Source organism: Oryctolagus cuniculus, chromosome 20, assembly GCF_051225735.1.
Source record: "Oryctolagus cuniculus isolate XC-2025 breed Fujian yellow rabbit chromosome 20, ASM5122573v1, whole genome shotgun sequence".
NCBI classification, from domain to species: Eukaryota; Metazoa; Chordata; class Mammalia; order Lagomorpha; family Leporidae; genus Oryctolagus; species Oryctolagus cuniculus.
In genome coordinates, this window is record NC_142886.1 from 1477112 (window position 1) to 1492969 (window position 15858).

General features: G+C 43.4%; 2 long non-coding RNA genes and 1 pseudogene across 6 annotated transcripts in view; 1 reads left to right on the plus strand and 2 right to left on the minus strand.

The window, feature by feature from the left end:
* LOC127486769 (uncharacterized) overlaps positions 1 to 2546 on the minus strand; it is a 47410-nt gene extending 44864 nt beyond the window's left edge. Inside the window, exons 1-2 of one of the 5 annotated variants that reach the window (XR_016226687.1) lie at positions 2242 to 2545; positions 1797 to 2026 (exon numbers count right to left, since the gene is read on the minus strand). This is a non-coding gene — a long non-coding RNA (uncharacterized LOC127486769). Of the gene's footprint in view, positions 1 to 1796; positions 2027 to 2221 lie in introns of all 5 variants that reach the window. The other 4 variants (XR_016226688.1, XR_016226685.1, XR_016226686.1 and 1 more) reach the window with 4 other exon arrangements.
* On the plus strand, positions 1262 to 4711 carry LOC149120010 (uncharacterized). Its single transcript, XR_016226683.1, has 2 exons — positions 1262 to 1671; positions 4277 to 4711. It is a non-coding gene; the product is annotated as an uncharacterized LOC149120010 (long non-coding RNA).
* Positions 4712 to 8075: 3364 nt separating this feature from the next.
* LOC149120011 (la-related protein 4B pseudogene) lies at positions 8076 to 10010 on the minus strand (annotated as a pseudogene).
* Positions 10011 to 15858: the final 5848 nt, after the last annotated feature.

Sequence of the window (15858 nt, forward strand, 5' to 3'; positions counted from 1 at the left end):
TCTCAGGCATGGAAAGCCAAGACACTGTGGCAAAAAATGACCTAAATGAAAAATCTCTGTGAGTGATATCCCAGTGGAAAGAACAGGCCATCAAAGAAGGAGGTACCTTTCTCTGAAGGGAAGAGAGAACTTCCACTTTGATTATGGCCTTGTCTAAATAAGGTCAGAGTTTGTGAACTCAAGAGACTTCCATAGCCTTGGCAGCTCATAACAAGAGCCTCAGGTGATTACTGACATCATAAATAAGAATGTCAATTGTTAAATCAACAAGAGGAGTCATTGTGTACTTGCTCCCCATGTAGGACCTCTGTCCTTAATGTGTTGTACTATGAGAATTAACTGTAAAAGTAATCTTCAAACAGTACTTTATACTCTCCCTGACTCCCTCTCTCTCTTTCTCCCTCTCTCTCTCTTCTGAAAAGTCTTTCAGATAAGTAAATCAATAATTAAAAAAAAAAAACTAAGAAAGCAGAACAGATTCAAGAAAAAAATAAATATTTTAATAAGGACTCCAGAACAGACTATAAATGTGGTACTACTGCAGTTTTGTCACTATGATGTACTAAAAGAAAAATAATGTGTATTATCATGTACTAATTTGAATGATTGATTATTGGTAATTAGAATTTAGTTTCAAATGAAAACATTTCAAGTGACAATATTCATCAGCCTAGTAGAAAAAGGTTGAAACAGGCCAGCGCCACAGCTCACTAAGCTAATCCTCCACCTGTGGCACCAGCACCCCAGGTTCTAGTTCTGGTTGGGGCACTGGTTCTGTCCCAGTTGCTCCGCTTCCAGTCCAGCTTTCTGCTGTGGCCCAGGAAGGCAGTGGATGATGGCCCAAGTGCTTGGGCCCTGCACCCGCATGGGAGACCAGGAGGAAGCACCTGGCTCCTGGTTTGGATCCATGCAACACCGGCCATAGCAGCCATTTGGGGGTGAACCAATGGAAGTAAGAACTTTCTGTCTCTCTCTAACTCTGTCAAAAAAAAAAAAAAAGGTTGAAACAAAGCACTCTCAGTCTCACAAAGTCATGTGAATAGAAGGCATATCTGATTTATTCTAATAGGCCTTCCTAAAATTTACTAATTTTTTTCTGACAATAGTGAATTTGGCTCATCATAGAAAATTCTTTGAAGGCTCTTGTTAAAATTGTCCCTCTTTGAAAAAGTAAACTTTAGTGCATGAATCTGTGGGGAGCAACTCGGACTAGACTAAGTTACTGGAATTAAGACTTATTCTATGCATCTGCTCTCCCACAATATGGCGCTGGGAGAGGAGTAAACAGCTTCTACACAGCTGCCTTTCACCAACTTGACAAGCTGCAGGAGGTGCTCCTGATTGTAGGAGAGCAGCGTGCTCTGCGTGTGGGTAGCAGAGTTGGGATTGGTGGAAGAGGACTATAAAGGAGGAGAGAGACAACATGCACCAGGAACATTATCTGAAGGAACACCTGTGCAGCCCCCAAGAGAGCCAGCCAGTGGTGTGCCACTCCCCTGCAGAAGTGGGGAAAGTGGCAGGGGGAACCGCCCTTCCATGGAGGTGGAAGGATCAGCAGCCAACCTGGGAAGAACCAGCAGCAAACCCGGGGAGGGCCGAGCAAACAAAAGAACAGCTCAGGGTCCTGTGTCGTTCCTCCACGAAGAGGGGGAGTGACAGAATCTACAAGAGGTAAATTTTTGTTTTATAGAACATTGGAAAACCAATTATGCTTAGTCTCTAATTTCTGATTTACTTTATAGAACAGAACTTATATAGAATAATTTCACTTTATTTTTTTTTAAATATTTACTTACTTATTTGACAAAGTCAGGAGAGAGACAGAGAGGTCTTCCCTTTGCTGGTTCACTCCCCAATGGCCACAATGGTCAGAGTTGGGCCAATCCAAAGCCAGGAGCCAGGAGATTTTTCTGGGTCTCTCACATGGGTGCAGGGGTCCAAGCACTTGGGCCACCATCCACTGCTTTTGCAGTTCATTAGCACAGAGCTGGATTGGAAATGGAGCAGCCAAGACATGAACTGGCACCTATATGGGATAGCAGAGCCACAGGCAGAGGCTTAATGACTGTGGCATGCACTGGCCCCCACTTTATCTAAATTTATGGTAAACCCATGAGTTGCACAACACAATTTTTTTCTTCCTTCCCTCCTTCCCTCCTTCCCTCCTGCCCTCCTGCCCTCCTGCCCTCCTGCCCTCCTGCCCTCCTGCCCACCTGCCCGCCTGCCCGCCTGCCTGCCTACCTGCCTTCCTTCCTGCCTGCCTGTGGGGAAATTAGGCACAGGAGGCAATTCAAAGATGGTGGCTGAAGGGAAATTAGGCACACATGGCAATTCAAAGATGGCGCCCAAAGGAAGTAAGGTGGGCGGTGCCCAAAGTCATTTACCACCAAAGCTGATTGGCCGCGCAGCATCAGGGGAGGTGACAACTGATGATGTGTACAGACATATTACTGGTCCTGTAAAAAGTTGCCCTTTAAAATGACCTTTTAAGTAATTGGCCCTTATGCCCTGCCCCAGTAATCATGTGGTCTTGTGCGTTAAAAGGCTTTGCCATGTGCCAATAAATGGAGTTCTTGCTTGCTTGACTTGACTCACTGCTGCGTCTGACTGTCTCCAGGATCGGGAGGCTGGGGAACGGGCGAGCGGCGCACTTACCTTTCTTTGGACCCAGTCCATCCTCCTTTGGGTGGACTAAGACCCAGCACCTGCCTTCCTTCCTGCCTGCCTGCCTACCTGCCTTCCTTCCTTCCTGCCTGCCACCCTGCCTTCCTTCCTTCCTGTCTGCCTTCCTACCTGCCTGCCTGCCTGTCTTTTTCTCCCTTTTTCTTTCTTCTTTCTTTCATTCTTCCTTCCTTTCTCTTTTTTCTCTTTTTCTTCTTTCTTGTTTCTTCCAATTTATTTCATTTTGTTCATTCTTTTTCTTTCTTTCTTTTTCTTTCTGTTAATTTTTCTGTGTCATGATTCTTGCACACTGCATCCAAGGACATGGACCAGGGAGAGAGGCTTATGATTACTCTGTGCAAGAACTCTCCTCTTGAGGGTCAAAGCATCTGACAAGGAAGCTCTCCTAGATTAAGTCCTCAAGCGCCTCTCTCAATAACAAGCGAGAGAAGGTGTGCTAACTGGAGAGAATCTTTGGTTTAATTAACTCTGGGAGGTCTGAGTGTTGCCGGGGTCCTCATTGGGATATAATAATGGGTCATGAATCATGGGAATGTGACTATTCACCACTAGAGGGCTCTGTAGGGTCAATTACATTTTCACAATCATTGACACCTGATTCCCCACTGTTGTCTCCAGCTGCTCTGCTGGGGAAGAAAATCTGCTTCACTTGCAGGATACTTAAGTCCAGCACTGGCGGAAGCATAATTGAAAGAGCCCACAGCTGAGATAAAGGCAAAAAGACACTTGCTTCCATGTGAGAATGACTAAGAATACTGTCTTGGTTGGGTTGGGTAAAAGTCATCATGAAGAGGATCAGGGACCTCTGCATCTCCAAGTGTATTTCTACCTCCCAGCTGTGAACCCAGACTAGGGCATCCATTGAATAAACAATGATTCCATACTTCTATGTGGTGCTTCTCTGCTTAACACTGCCTGCTGAAATCTTGTTCCCATATACTTTTACCCAGCATGATTTGTCTTAATTTTTTCACTTCTCCCTGACAATATTCAACAATTTGCACACTGTGCTCTACATTTAACAGACTAACAACACTTAATTTTTGTGTGTACTATAAGCCTGATAAATTGCTCTAATGATTTTTATTCATCATTGTAAAAATTCCTGTATCATGTTTTTTAATAAGTTTGGCATAATACTGAACGGTGTTTGACACTGAAGACACTGTGTTTTTGCTTGCTAGTATTACCTAGATTGGGAGTAGTGATATCCTCTGATTATACTTTCAAATTGAACTAAAGAGAGCCTAAATTCTAAAGCAGGAATAAAATTGCTGATAGTGGAGGTGAAGCTGATGAGAAGGAAGACAAGATTGAGCACTCTGATGGTGTGAGTGAGCTGTTTATGGGTGATCTGTTCCTTATATAAAACCTGCTGCTGTGGGTTTGCCAATTTTTATGTACCACTCAGTAACCTTCTTTCACGTATCTTTAAGAATTCTGTCTCAAATCTCTCCCTTAATTTCACTTTCACAGTTATGGAAAACAAAGCTTTGAACAAAGCTGATGGTTATGGATTTAAATTATTTGCAGAAATTCTGTCTTGCTATTGCATGGATCACTGATGCTGAAAGTTCCCTCTTATCTCTCCCAGCAAGAATCCTTAATGGCCTACACCACTGCTGGTGCTGTGGAAACTTACAGTGCTGAAGGGGTAGTCCGAAATGGAGGCTGTCATGATGAAATTCTCTGAGTGCACTATTTTAATATCAGGCAGTGGGTTAACACCCTGGCCTGAAGTGCCAGCATCACTGATGTGCACCACTTCAAGACCTGGCTGCTCCATTTGTGATTCAGCTCTCTGCTATGGCCAGGGAAAGCAGTAGAAGATGGCCCAAGTCCTTGGACCCCTGCACCCACAAGTGAGACACAGAAGAAGCTCCTGGCTCTTGGCTTCCGACTGGCACAGCTCCAGCCGTTACAGCCAATTGGGGAGTGAACCATCAGATGGAAGACCTCTCTCTCTCTGCCTCTCCTCTCTCTGTGTTAGTTTGACTTTTGAATAAATGAATCTTTTTTAAAAAAGTTATTTGGCATATAACCTTTACTATAAAAATCACATCTGAGCAAGGCTTTGGCTCTGGATGCCACAGATGGTCACTGGCTAAGCAGTAATTACAGTGCACTGACCTTGTCCAGATGGCAGCAGAACCCACCAGAACAGCCCCTTTTCTGTGCTGACACCACTCCACGTGCCCACTGCCCTCCTGCATGCTGCTCTTCAGCTCTAGCCTTTTAGTTTACAACCAACCAACCACAATTGGCTCTAATCACACACACACATCATGCTGCAAATACCACATGTTTGAGAAAGGACTTACTATTACAAGCCCACTGGTGTGTGGGTCGGGGATGGCTGAGCACACCCTGGCACCTGCTCCTAAGAAGTGACACAAAGGGCCCCAGGTCTCAGAGCTTGCCCTTCGAGTGTTTACAGCATCTCTTGGTTTGGTTTGAAGAGGTCAATTATTTCTGGGTTTTCGGTCCAGCGATCTGACAGCTACCAAGAAATTAATTCTCTCATTCCTTAATCAGGCATTTGAAACTTATTAGCAATATGTGTATTTCTACATCTTTGAATAATGACTACTTCTCTGAAGGAAACAGTGAGAGACACCAGGCAGGTTTTCTCTGGTAGGGTAAATCACACTTAGTCATATATGATTTGAATTAGTAGATCATTTTCCATTTTGACTTAAAGATTCTCCCAGTTTCTGCTTACTACATTGTACTTCAGAACTCTTTCACATTAAATATGACTAATATGCATTTCCATATTTTGAAAGAGTATAAAAACATCTCACAGCTTTTAATAAAACTTTCCATTTCCCTTTTGCAGCAAAGAGACAAAATCAGTTCAACACACCAGTATGAGAGGGGGAAAAAAAACTCAACAAATTAAAATAATATTCAAACCACAGCATTAAGCATATCTACATCCAGCTCAACATCAGCATTTATAATACATCAGTAATTTTATCAGATTTTCTCTGTAGGGAGCCTTTATTAATATGTTCTGATTATTTACAACTGTACAAGCAAAGCACACTCCCAAAGTGCACATATTTAATACAGTATCAACTATTTGCATTTACAGGATTTTTAAACAATCAGAAAAAAGATCAACTGTTTAAGATCCTTAAGGTATATTACAAAAACTGCTAGTTCTTGTACTGTGGTATGCTTACTCGGTAAAACTAGCAACAAAATATCCACACAGTAACTGAGTAATTCTGATCCACTCATGCCAACCCGGGGTGTCTCCATGAACTCTAAGCTGTGGGGAGCAACTCGGACTAGACTAAGTTACTGGAATTAAGACTTATTCTATGCATCTGCTCTCCCACAATATGGCGCTGGGAGAGGAGTAAACAGCTTCTACACAGCTGCCTCCAGTTTGACCAATAACCTGCAGGAGCTGATCCTGCTCCTGATTGTAGGAGAGCAGCGTGCTCTGCGTGTGGGTAGCAGAGTTGGGATTGGTGGAGGAGGACTATAAAGGAGGAGAGAGACAACATGCACCAAGAACATCTAAGGGGAACATCCGGATAACATCTGAGCAGCCCCCGAGAGAGCTGGCCGGCGGTGTGCCACTTCCCCGCAGAAGTGGGGAAAGTGGCAGGGGGAACCACCCTTCCATGGAGGTGGAAGGATCAGCAGACAACCTGGGAAGAACCAGCAGCAAACCCGGGAAGGGCCGAGCAGACAAAAGAACAGCGCAGGGTCCTGTGTCATTCCTCCGCGAATGGGGGAGTGACACTAAGCTGTCTTATACAAAAGTTAAGGCAAATTCATTTTCAAGTTTAAATGCAATTCAAGCCTTTAAATATTGGATGGAAATAATTTTTTTAAAAAAACCTCAATCTTGTTAAATAACATTTCATGGAATAAACTGTATGGTTACATGTAGCAGGAAATATTTTAATGTCTGTTGCTTAGAATAATTAAAGAAAAATGATGGGGGCCAGCACCGTGGCTCACTTGGTTAATCCTCCACCTGCAGCAATGGCACCCCATATGGGTACCGGGTTCTAGTCCCGGTTGCTCCTCTTCCAGTCCTGCTCTCTGCTGTGGCCCAGGAAGGCAGTGGAGGATGACCCAGGTGCTTGGGCGCCTGCACCTGCATGGGAGACCAGGAGGAAGCACCTGGCTCCTGGCTTCAGATCAGCATAGCTCTGGTCATGGTGGCCATTTGGTGGGTGAACCAATGGGAGGAAGATATTTCTCTCTGTCTCTCTCTCACTGTATACCTCTATCTGTCAAATAAATAAAAGAGAATACTTTTAGGCATTTTAAAACAAGATAATTTATATTGTTCTTCAGAAGTGCAACACTTCTAGAAGTGAATCAATGAGACCCTCATCTTGGAGGTAAAAAGAGCAACAATTTTTGTCCTCCACCAGCCAAAGTGGGGAAAACCACAAACACCATTCTCTCACCATTACATAACTTTTAAATCCATGTGCTGATGCAGAGGTTCAGGAAGACATCCCCATGGAGTTAAGATGAGGACCCTTCCCAGAGAGTGCCTGGGGGCAGGGGAACATGGACAGAAATGTGCATGGAACAGGTGCACTAGGCCAAGAGCCAAAGCAGCCAGCTCACAGGGATCAAAACCATTTCATGATACAACATACTGGCAACATGTCAGTGGCCAAAAAAGTATATTTTCATTTAGGTTCTATTCACATGTTTTGAATTGATTTTAGTTAATAGCCACTTGCAATTGAGGGGAGAAGCTGGGTACTTGCTGGCTGGATGTCAAAGCTCTAAGCTTTCAGGTTTCTCTAGGGTGCTCTCTGCAGGTTCTTTCTGCCCATTGGATCCAAAAAGGCCTATATGTACATTTATATGTATTTTTAAATGCTGGACTCACTTGTTAACAGTTTAGATGAAAGCACAGCTCCCATGCCAGTGTGTCAGCGACCTGACACTGCCAACCCCCTTCCAGCTTGAGGCCGAGGTCACCATCTGCTGGAGCATCTGAGATATGCACTTGTAGATCAATATTATTTTAAAAAATAAAGCAGCATAGTTCCCTTAATTTAGAAAAATTTACTATATATAGCTTGCATTCAGAACCACACAGAGGCTTAATAAAAACATGAATCTGTTGAGATAAATGCATTTTCTATCCTGAAAAAAATCAGACTTACACATCACCTGCAGTTAAGCACCAACCAAAAATAAGGTTTATATTAATTAAATCCTGAAAAAGTTTTTTTTTTAGAAGGGGAGAATCTGACTCACAGAAGAAAAAATAACTTGCAGACATTCCATGGGGCTCACAGACACTGCAAGTGCTTAACCAGCGGCTCATTCTCATACTGAGTGGGAAGTGTTTCACTTGTGGCTAATACAGCTCTATGCAACCACTCCCAGACATAGGATTTTCACTGAGGAGACTTGGGGGGAGTGTCCTGTCCTCTGTGAAGACACTTTCCAACAGCTGGGGGTGAGAGCCAGTGCCCAGGCTGCCTTCCCTTGTCTTTGGAGACTCTGGGAGTGGACTTGAGGGCAGGGGCTCCCTCTGTTTCTCCACAGGTGCAGTGAGCTTCTCTTCTTCCTTCCTACAACTGCGGGGGTTTGACTTTTGCTCTTTTGGGGGTTGCAGTGGGGAAGAAGGTGGCTCTTTACACGTTCTCTGACAAATCTCCACGTAACTGGGCTTTCGCAATTCTGTGGCAGCTCCATGCACCTGCACCGATTTACACGCAGTTGTAGTAAGGACAGGGGGAGTCTGTCCACACTGTGGGTTTCCTTCTGCTTTTCTACCACCTTGGGATCCTCAGGTAAATGGGCTGGTGGGGGGGATCATTCATATGTTGCTGATACAGCACAAGAAGCCAGCAGTGAGGGCTCTCTGGGGACCACTACAGGAATAGTGTTCCTACTTGCATCTGCATGGAGGCTCCTTTCCTTTGCTAATCCTATTACCGAGCTAGATGGCCTGTTTTCAGACAAGTCCTGTCATCAAATTGCCTGCAGCTCCAGGTAATGGGGGGAAGTTGGACAGCCCCAGTTCAAAGTTTGTGATGGAGGCTTTGGTCATGTTGGAGACTGAGTTTGGCTGCTTGTAAACTTCTCCTCCCTTTTCTTCCTATAGCCAAAGGAATTTTTCCTGCTTCTGGGAGGATACTGTCTGAGTGAAGTCAGAGGAGAGGCTGCAGGCTTGAAGGTTGGAGACGTGAACCCATGTATAAATCTAGTATTTGGAAATAGAGTTACCAAGGGTGGATCGAAATAGCTACGCATTGTTGACAATGTCTGGGGGCAGTCAGGCTGTGCAGAGGAAACTGTTGTTGGGGACTGTATACTGGAGGTAAATAAATGATGTGTAACACTGCTGTGTATAAAGGTTCGTCGAGACCTAAATCCATTCTTTGGCAAAAATGGGTTTATAGCTATTGCCTTTCTTTTAGCTGCACCTTAATTGGTTTTCCTTGAAAAGTTTTGACTTTTCACAGGTATTTGTAAGCCTGTTGTGCATCAGCTTCTGCTTCAAATGTAATAAATCAATTATCATTATGGGCAAATTCACAGTTAATAAATTTCAGTAAATTATTTCCTTTGAATAGTGCTTCTACTTCTTTCCCAGGGGTAGATTCAGATATTTCTCACAATATTACTATGCAACCATTTTGATTTGGCCTTACTTTTTCTCCCTTCTCACCCACCGGGACTAAAGGTAAAGATCTTAGCACTTCAACAATCGAATCTACACTAGTACTGAGTTTCTTGATATAGTCAAGGGTAGCTACCATTGTAATTAGAGCATACTGCTCACTGTCCATCTGTGAGGTAAGATACACGGCACTAGCAAGAGTCTCCCTAGATAAACAGAATTCCAATTTTTTTAAGTACTTCTTGAGAGTCTTCCTGGCTTTCTGGTTGAGATTCATTTCCTCCTGTTTCACTATTTTCAGGTAGAGATTCGTATTCTGCATGATCCAGAGCCAAAGCGTTCGTGTCTGATTTGACTCAGGTAAATCTGGTAATGCTGCATTCTCATGACTTTTGTCACCATCACCATTGACATCCAATCCCTGCGGGCTGCAGTCTGCACCATGGCCAGCTGTCTCCTCCCATGTAGCACTCAAACCGACAGCTGCACTACTTGCTTCCAAGTGTAACATGAGTCCCCCACACTTTCGCATTAGGGTTTAGCTCTGAAACCTTAGTTGTTGGTACCTGACTCAAAGCTGGGATGGAATTTGAGAAGTGGTTTGAGATACAGGACCATTCATCAGATGAGAGCTGTCCTTGCCCTCTTGGCCTCGCTGTGCCTGCAGTTCAGCCACAACTTTAGCGTCCTCATCAGAAGTCATGGGTTCCACTCGGAGAAGTTTAATGTAAACTTCAGGATGTTGCCCGCGCCACCTGCCCCGCCCGACTGGCCTCCGGCGGGCTCCTTGCAACAGCCCAGGTGCCTGGTGACCCCGCAACATGCAGGGAGAGCCGAGGAGGGAGACTAGGAAGAGGCAGCGCTGCGGGGCCAGGCTGGATGTAGGGAGGAAGGGCCGGCATGGGCCGGTGCAGCGGCAAAAGTAGCTTCTTCCTCTTTGGGACCGAAAATGTCTCAACCTCGAGACTCTGGATCCCCAACATTCCTTCCCTTCACATGAGAACACACCTAAATAAATCCTTAAAAGGTTGAGTGTGAATCAATCTGGCAGAAATTCACTAAGTACCAAGTTGATCGCATCCATCATAGAGCAGATGGGAGACTGAGCAGAGCCCAGCATCGAACCATAGTGCTTCTGATGAGAATACAGGGCCCACATTTTCTCAGAAAGGAACACTGGAGGGGCCCAGCTTGAGGTGGGTCAGAGGCAAAAGTGCTAAAAGTATAATAACTGGGCATTCTCAATGAATGGGACTCACTCATGGTATTTCTGTAAGTTTGAAATAATTTCAAAATTAACTACTCTTAAAATGACCAGATTGTAAGATGACAATATCCACATCATGTTAGTAAAACAGGGACAGCATCAAATACTATAAAGGCTAAACCTTACCCAATTCCTATTAGGCCGAAGTTGTAAAACTTGTCCCCTGCTAAGCATCTACATGTGTGGAGACTGCACAAAAAATAGAATACTATTCACAATACATTTTTTGTGAATATATTTGTGATAATTTGTAAACAGCTTGATCTTTCTATTTTAAAGGTTTTGAAAACCCTGTTGCTCTTTTAAAATAATTATTTTATTTTTGTACTTGAAAAGTAGAGATGGGGTGTATCTCAAATCTGTTGGTTCACTCCCCAACTTTATGCCACAACTGGGGCAGGACCAAGCCCAAACCAGCAACCTGAAACACAATCTGGGTCTCTACAAGGGTGGCATGGACTCAACTCCTTTAACCCTCATCACTGTCTCTCAGAATGCACACCAACATGAAGCTGGAGTCAGAAGCAGAGCTGGGACTTTGCCCAGGCTCTCTGACATGGGATGCAGGCATCCCAAGCAGTGGTCACACCACTATGTCAAATGGCCACTTCTTCATTTTTAATTTAGTTTTTATTTGGGAATCAGAGAGACTGAGAAAGACAAGCAGCAGAAATCACTCATCTGTTGGCTTACTACACAATGCCCACCACAATCAGGACTGAATTAGATGAAAGACAGGAGCCAGGAGCTTCATCCAGGTCTTCCATATGGTTGACAGAAATGCTTGGGCCATTATCCACTGCTATCTCAGACCAACTAGCAAGAATCTAGATTGGAAGAGGAGTTGCCAGGACTCAAAGCTGCACTCCAGTATGAGATGCCAATGTCAGAAGAGCAGCTTGACCTATTGAATCACATGCTAGTCCCTGTATCAATTCAAACCAGTGCACTCACCCTACCCTGTATATATTCAAAGAATGCAAAGCTGGACATCCCCTCCCTTTCCTTATTATAAAAGCCTCAGTCCTGCTCCACCTCAGAAGAACCGTGGTTCACCTTAAACTGAATCTGTCTCCCAATTTGCAATCCTATTCTGCATCTGAAAAACATCTCTCTGATTTTATTTTAATCTCATTTATGACCTTTTGCTTTATATAATCCAGGACTCTCTGGTCTTGTCTCCTTGCCTACTGGCAGATTTGGGAAAATGTTTTATATTATGTATTTTCACTACCTCAGGTGAATACCTGAGGGTTAAAATGTTAGATAAGTGAATGCTACATTTTTTTCCTAAAAAGTCTTTGTTGAATTAGAATCCATATGTCTTAGTACTCATGAAGCAGATGTTCTTCAGAATCACATCCTCTACAGCTTTCCCTCAGATGTCTCAAGCAGGGCCTGAACTTCATTGGTACATCCATAATCATATCCTTGAATGTGACTCCTAAAATATGGACATCCTTGCTCAGCCAAGGCCATCTGTACCAACGTCTAGGAGAGAAGGTCATAACTGTACCAAGGGGGTGGCTCTATGGACAGAAAATTTAAACCATGGTTGGGATTACCTTCAAGTATTTCCCTGTGCTGGCCTTCCACATGTCTTTCCCACACAATTACTGGGATAGGTACACAATCTGAACAGTCAGTGATTTCAATATATGGGAGTGTCACAGCTATGCTGTGAAATAACCTGTAGATGTCTGAGTAAAGTGGGAAATTATACATGATTATAAATTTTTGAACTTAAGAATACAAAACTATTTCCTTATCAGTTTCAAATGCATCTCTTAACTCATTATGTGGCAGCTAAACATGAATTGATTCTGACATATCAACTATGACCATGAGTGAACTATTCTCTTATATGAATCTTAGGTTACTCCACAAAATGACTGAACACTGGAAGAGCTAAAGTATATGGTGTTGCTTATGTAGCAAATAATAAATGGGATTTATGTCTGTTTGTGTTAAGGTGGAGAGGATGATGAAACAGTGACCAGCACTATTCAGATTGAACAGTCGAAATACAAAACCTGGGGTTCAGCAGGTGCAGCTCTTTCACCTCTATCTCCGTCGTGTTCACTGTCACAAATAAGAAGCAGTTCCGGACAGGCTCAGATTCCTGAATTGCTGCAATATGATGGTCTTAGCCTGATTTCTTTTGTGGTGAGGACTCATTTCTCTCTTCTCTGGGGTTTCCAATCATCAGTTATCATTTTCCTTGTATCTGTTACTATTATTATTTACTTATTTGAGAGGCAGAGTTTTAGACAGAGAGAAGAGAGAGGCAGCTCTTCCATCATCTGGTCCATTACCCAAATGGCCACAATGGCCAGAGCTGGGCCAATCCCAAGCCAGGAGCCAGGATCTCTTCTGGGTTTCCCATGTGAGTGCAGGGGCCCATGCACCTGAGCCATCTTCCACTGCTTTTACAGGCCATTATCATGGAGCTGGATTAGAAGTGAAGCAACCAGGAGACCAACCAGTGCCCATATGAGTACCACAGGAGGAGGATTAGCTTCCTATACCATAGTGCCTGTCCCATCTCCTTGTCTCTTAATCCAGTCTATCTACTAAATGGAAAACAGAATATTTCCAATTTAATGTCATCTCAACAGTCATTAGAAAAATTGTCATTTAACATTATTTTTTATTGTTACATGCATTTTAAATCTACAGCTAGGGGGCCAGCATTATAGCATAGTGGGTAAAGAAACTGCCTGTGACACCATCATCCCTTGTGGGTGCTGGTTCAAGACCTAGCTGCTCCAATTCCAATTCATCTCCCTGCTAGTATGCCCAGAAATACAGTGGAGGATGGTCCATGTGCTTGGGCCCCTGTACCCATGTGAGGGATCTGAAAGAAACTCCTGACTCCTGGTTCCAGCCAGAGCATTGTGGCCATTTGAGGCATGAAACAGTGGAAAGAAGATCTCTTGCTCTTTCTCTCTCTCTCTCTTTCTCTCTCTTTTTTTCTCTGTGTAACTCTTTCAAATAAATAAATAATTATTTTTAAAAATCTTAAATCCACAGCTAAAAGTAAATAAAATTACTCTTCATATATTATATGTATTTTAAAAATATGGATAAGAGAAGCAGGCAGGTCTAGTAGTTAGATGCCTGAATCCTACATTACACTGCATAAGTTTGATATCTTCATCCAGAACCATACTCCAGTTTCCTGTTACTGCAGACCCTGGAAAGCAATGGTGATGGTTCAACTAACTGGGTTCCTGTCACCCATTTGGGAAACCTATATAGAGTTCTTGACACCACCTTTAGTATTGGCACAATCTTGACCAATGTAGATATTTGGGGAGTGAACCAGTGACAGGGAGCTTTAAGCCTAATAGTCGATTTTATTCTGCAGCCAATCTTTTACAACTACTTTGACACACAGAAATCTTTTCAAAACCAGACCATCCCTGAAATCTTTAGTTTGCATGCTCACACGCTGATGCTTAGATGTTCCAATATCTAATTTGGTCACAGTAGTCTGGATAACCAAGGTTACATGTTGGGGTGTGCAAATGAAAGGAAAAACAGGACATGGGGTCTCTTCCTCCAGAAAGTGTGCACAGACTAACCAGGTGTGGTTTCTTTACTGATAAGGATTACAACAGCCTATTGTAGAGCACATGCATGTGTTCATAGAACTAAGGATTCTCTGAAACACGTTTAGCAAGATATAGTAGATAAACATTGTGAGAGTCCTGAATCCACACTGGCCTGAGGCATCTCCCCCACTCTTTCTTGGCATCAGAAAGCAAAAGCACAGAGGTGCTGTGCTTATGGAGAGCCTCATCTTTCCCACAAATCAGGCCTGAGAGACTTTCTGTGCCTCACTGTTCCCACAACTGCCCCCAGTTATAAATCAGGCAGACATACTGTACCTCCTGGTATCAGGTATCTTCTCCAGCTGCTCCAGCCCACATCCTACATCCATTTGTTTGGCTGCTCCAATCCATCTCCCACCTATCTCCCACCTCCCTTGGGAAAAGTTCCCTATGAAACCCCAGCCCTACACCTGAGCCCAGAGCGCCTCTCCCTCTAAGGATACTCCTGGCAGTTCTTCGCCCTAAAACTTTTTCTTTGTTCAGCATGGTCTTGGTTGTAGTTCCCAGTCATGGTTGCAAACCCTAACAAGCATGTCTGAAAAAGCAGTTGCATGTTCTTGTGAAGCCTACGTTCTCACAAGGGCTCAATGCTCTTCTTGTTAGTAGGTCATAAGCTATCCTAATCAGTACCTGAGGTCACACTCTGTGTACTAGGAAGAAAATGTCTTCACTAAGAGTGCTCTGGCAGAAATCTTATTCTCCACAGTCACACTTTATCATCTTTACAAACCTGCCTGGAAACAACCAGGTTGACCAGATCTGAGTCCACTGTGTGTGTGAATGAACGTGACTGTTTGCTTCATATCTAATGCTGTTCCTCTATTTTGGATTGCATATATGTTTGTGGGCTTATGCTTTGATTCATAGTAATTCCCCATGTTATGGAATTGATTTGCACTGAATACAAACTGCAAATAAAATAACTGAAATGTTGAAAGAGAAAAAAGGAATTTATACAAATGTTCCTATACATCCAATAAATTTTTTAAGTTTAAATTGGTGAACACAAATGAATAACTCCATCTTGCTCTTCTATCCAACCTTCTCATTTCTCCCTCACTCAATGTTGTTCAACCTCTCCCAGTCCCTCTAACACTGATTGTGCTCACTGCAGGAGTGTCTGCCTCCCCACTGCACTATGAGCTTCTGCCTTCACTCAGCTCTATCTCCTGTGTGCACCGCTCACTTAGATTCACTTCAATCACTCCAATGGTTAATGAGGGAATTATTTCCTTAGCAATTCCATGACATAGAAGAGAAAAATCACAGTCTTTCATGTTTTTTCTCTGTAGGAAAATTCTTCATGGAGAAAGAAGTGCTAATGTAAATGTTGGAAAGATATTATTGATCATCCTCTGGCCTGATAAACTTGGACAAAGGTCCTACAAAAATAAAACTAGAACTATATTTGTTGGATGCATTTCCAAGTCTCAGGCCAAGATGAGAGGCTGCCCATTTTCTTACAAAGGAGGATCCAATCACACACAGAACTGAACTGTGAACTGAGCCAGAGACAGAGGTCTTTCATCCACTGGTTCACTCCCCAAAACACCGAGATAACCAGAGCTGAGCCAATCTGAAACCAGAAGCCAGGAGTTTCTTCCAGGCTTCCCACTCAGATGCAGGGGCCCAAGGACTTGGGCCATCTTCTCCTGCTTTCCCAGGCC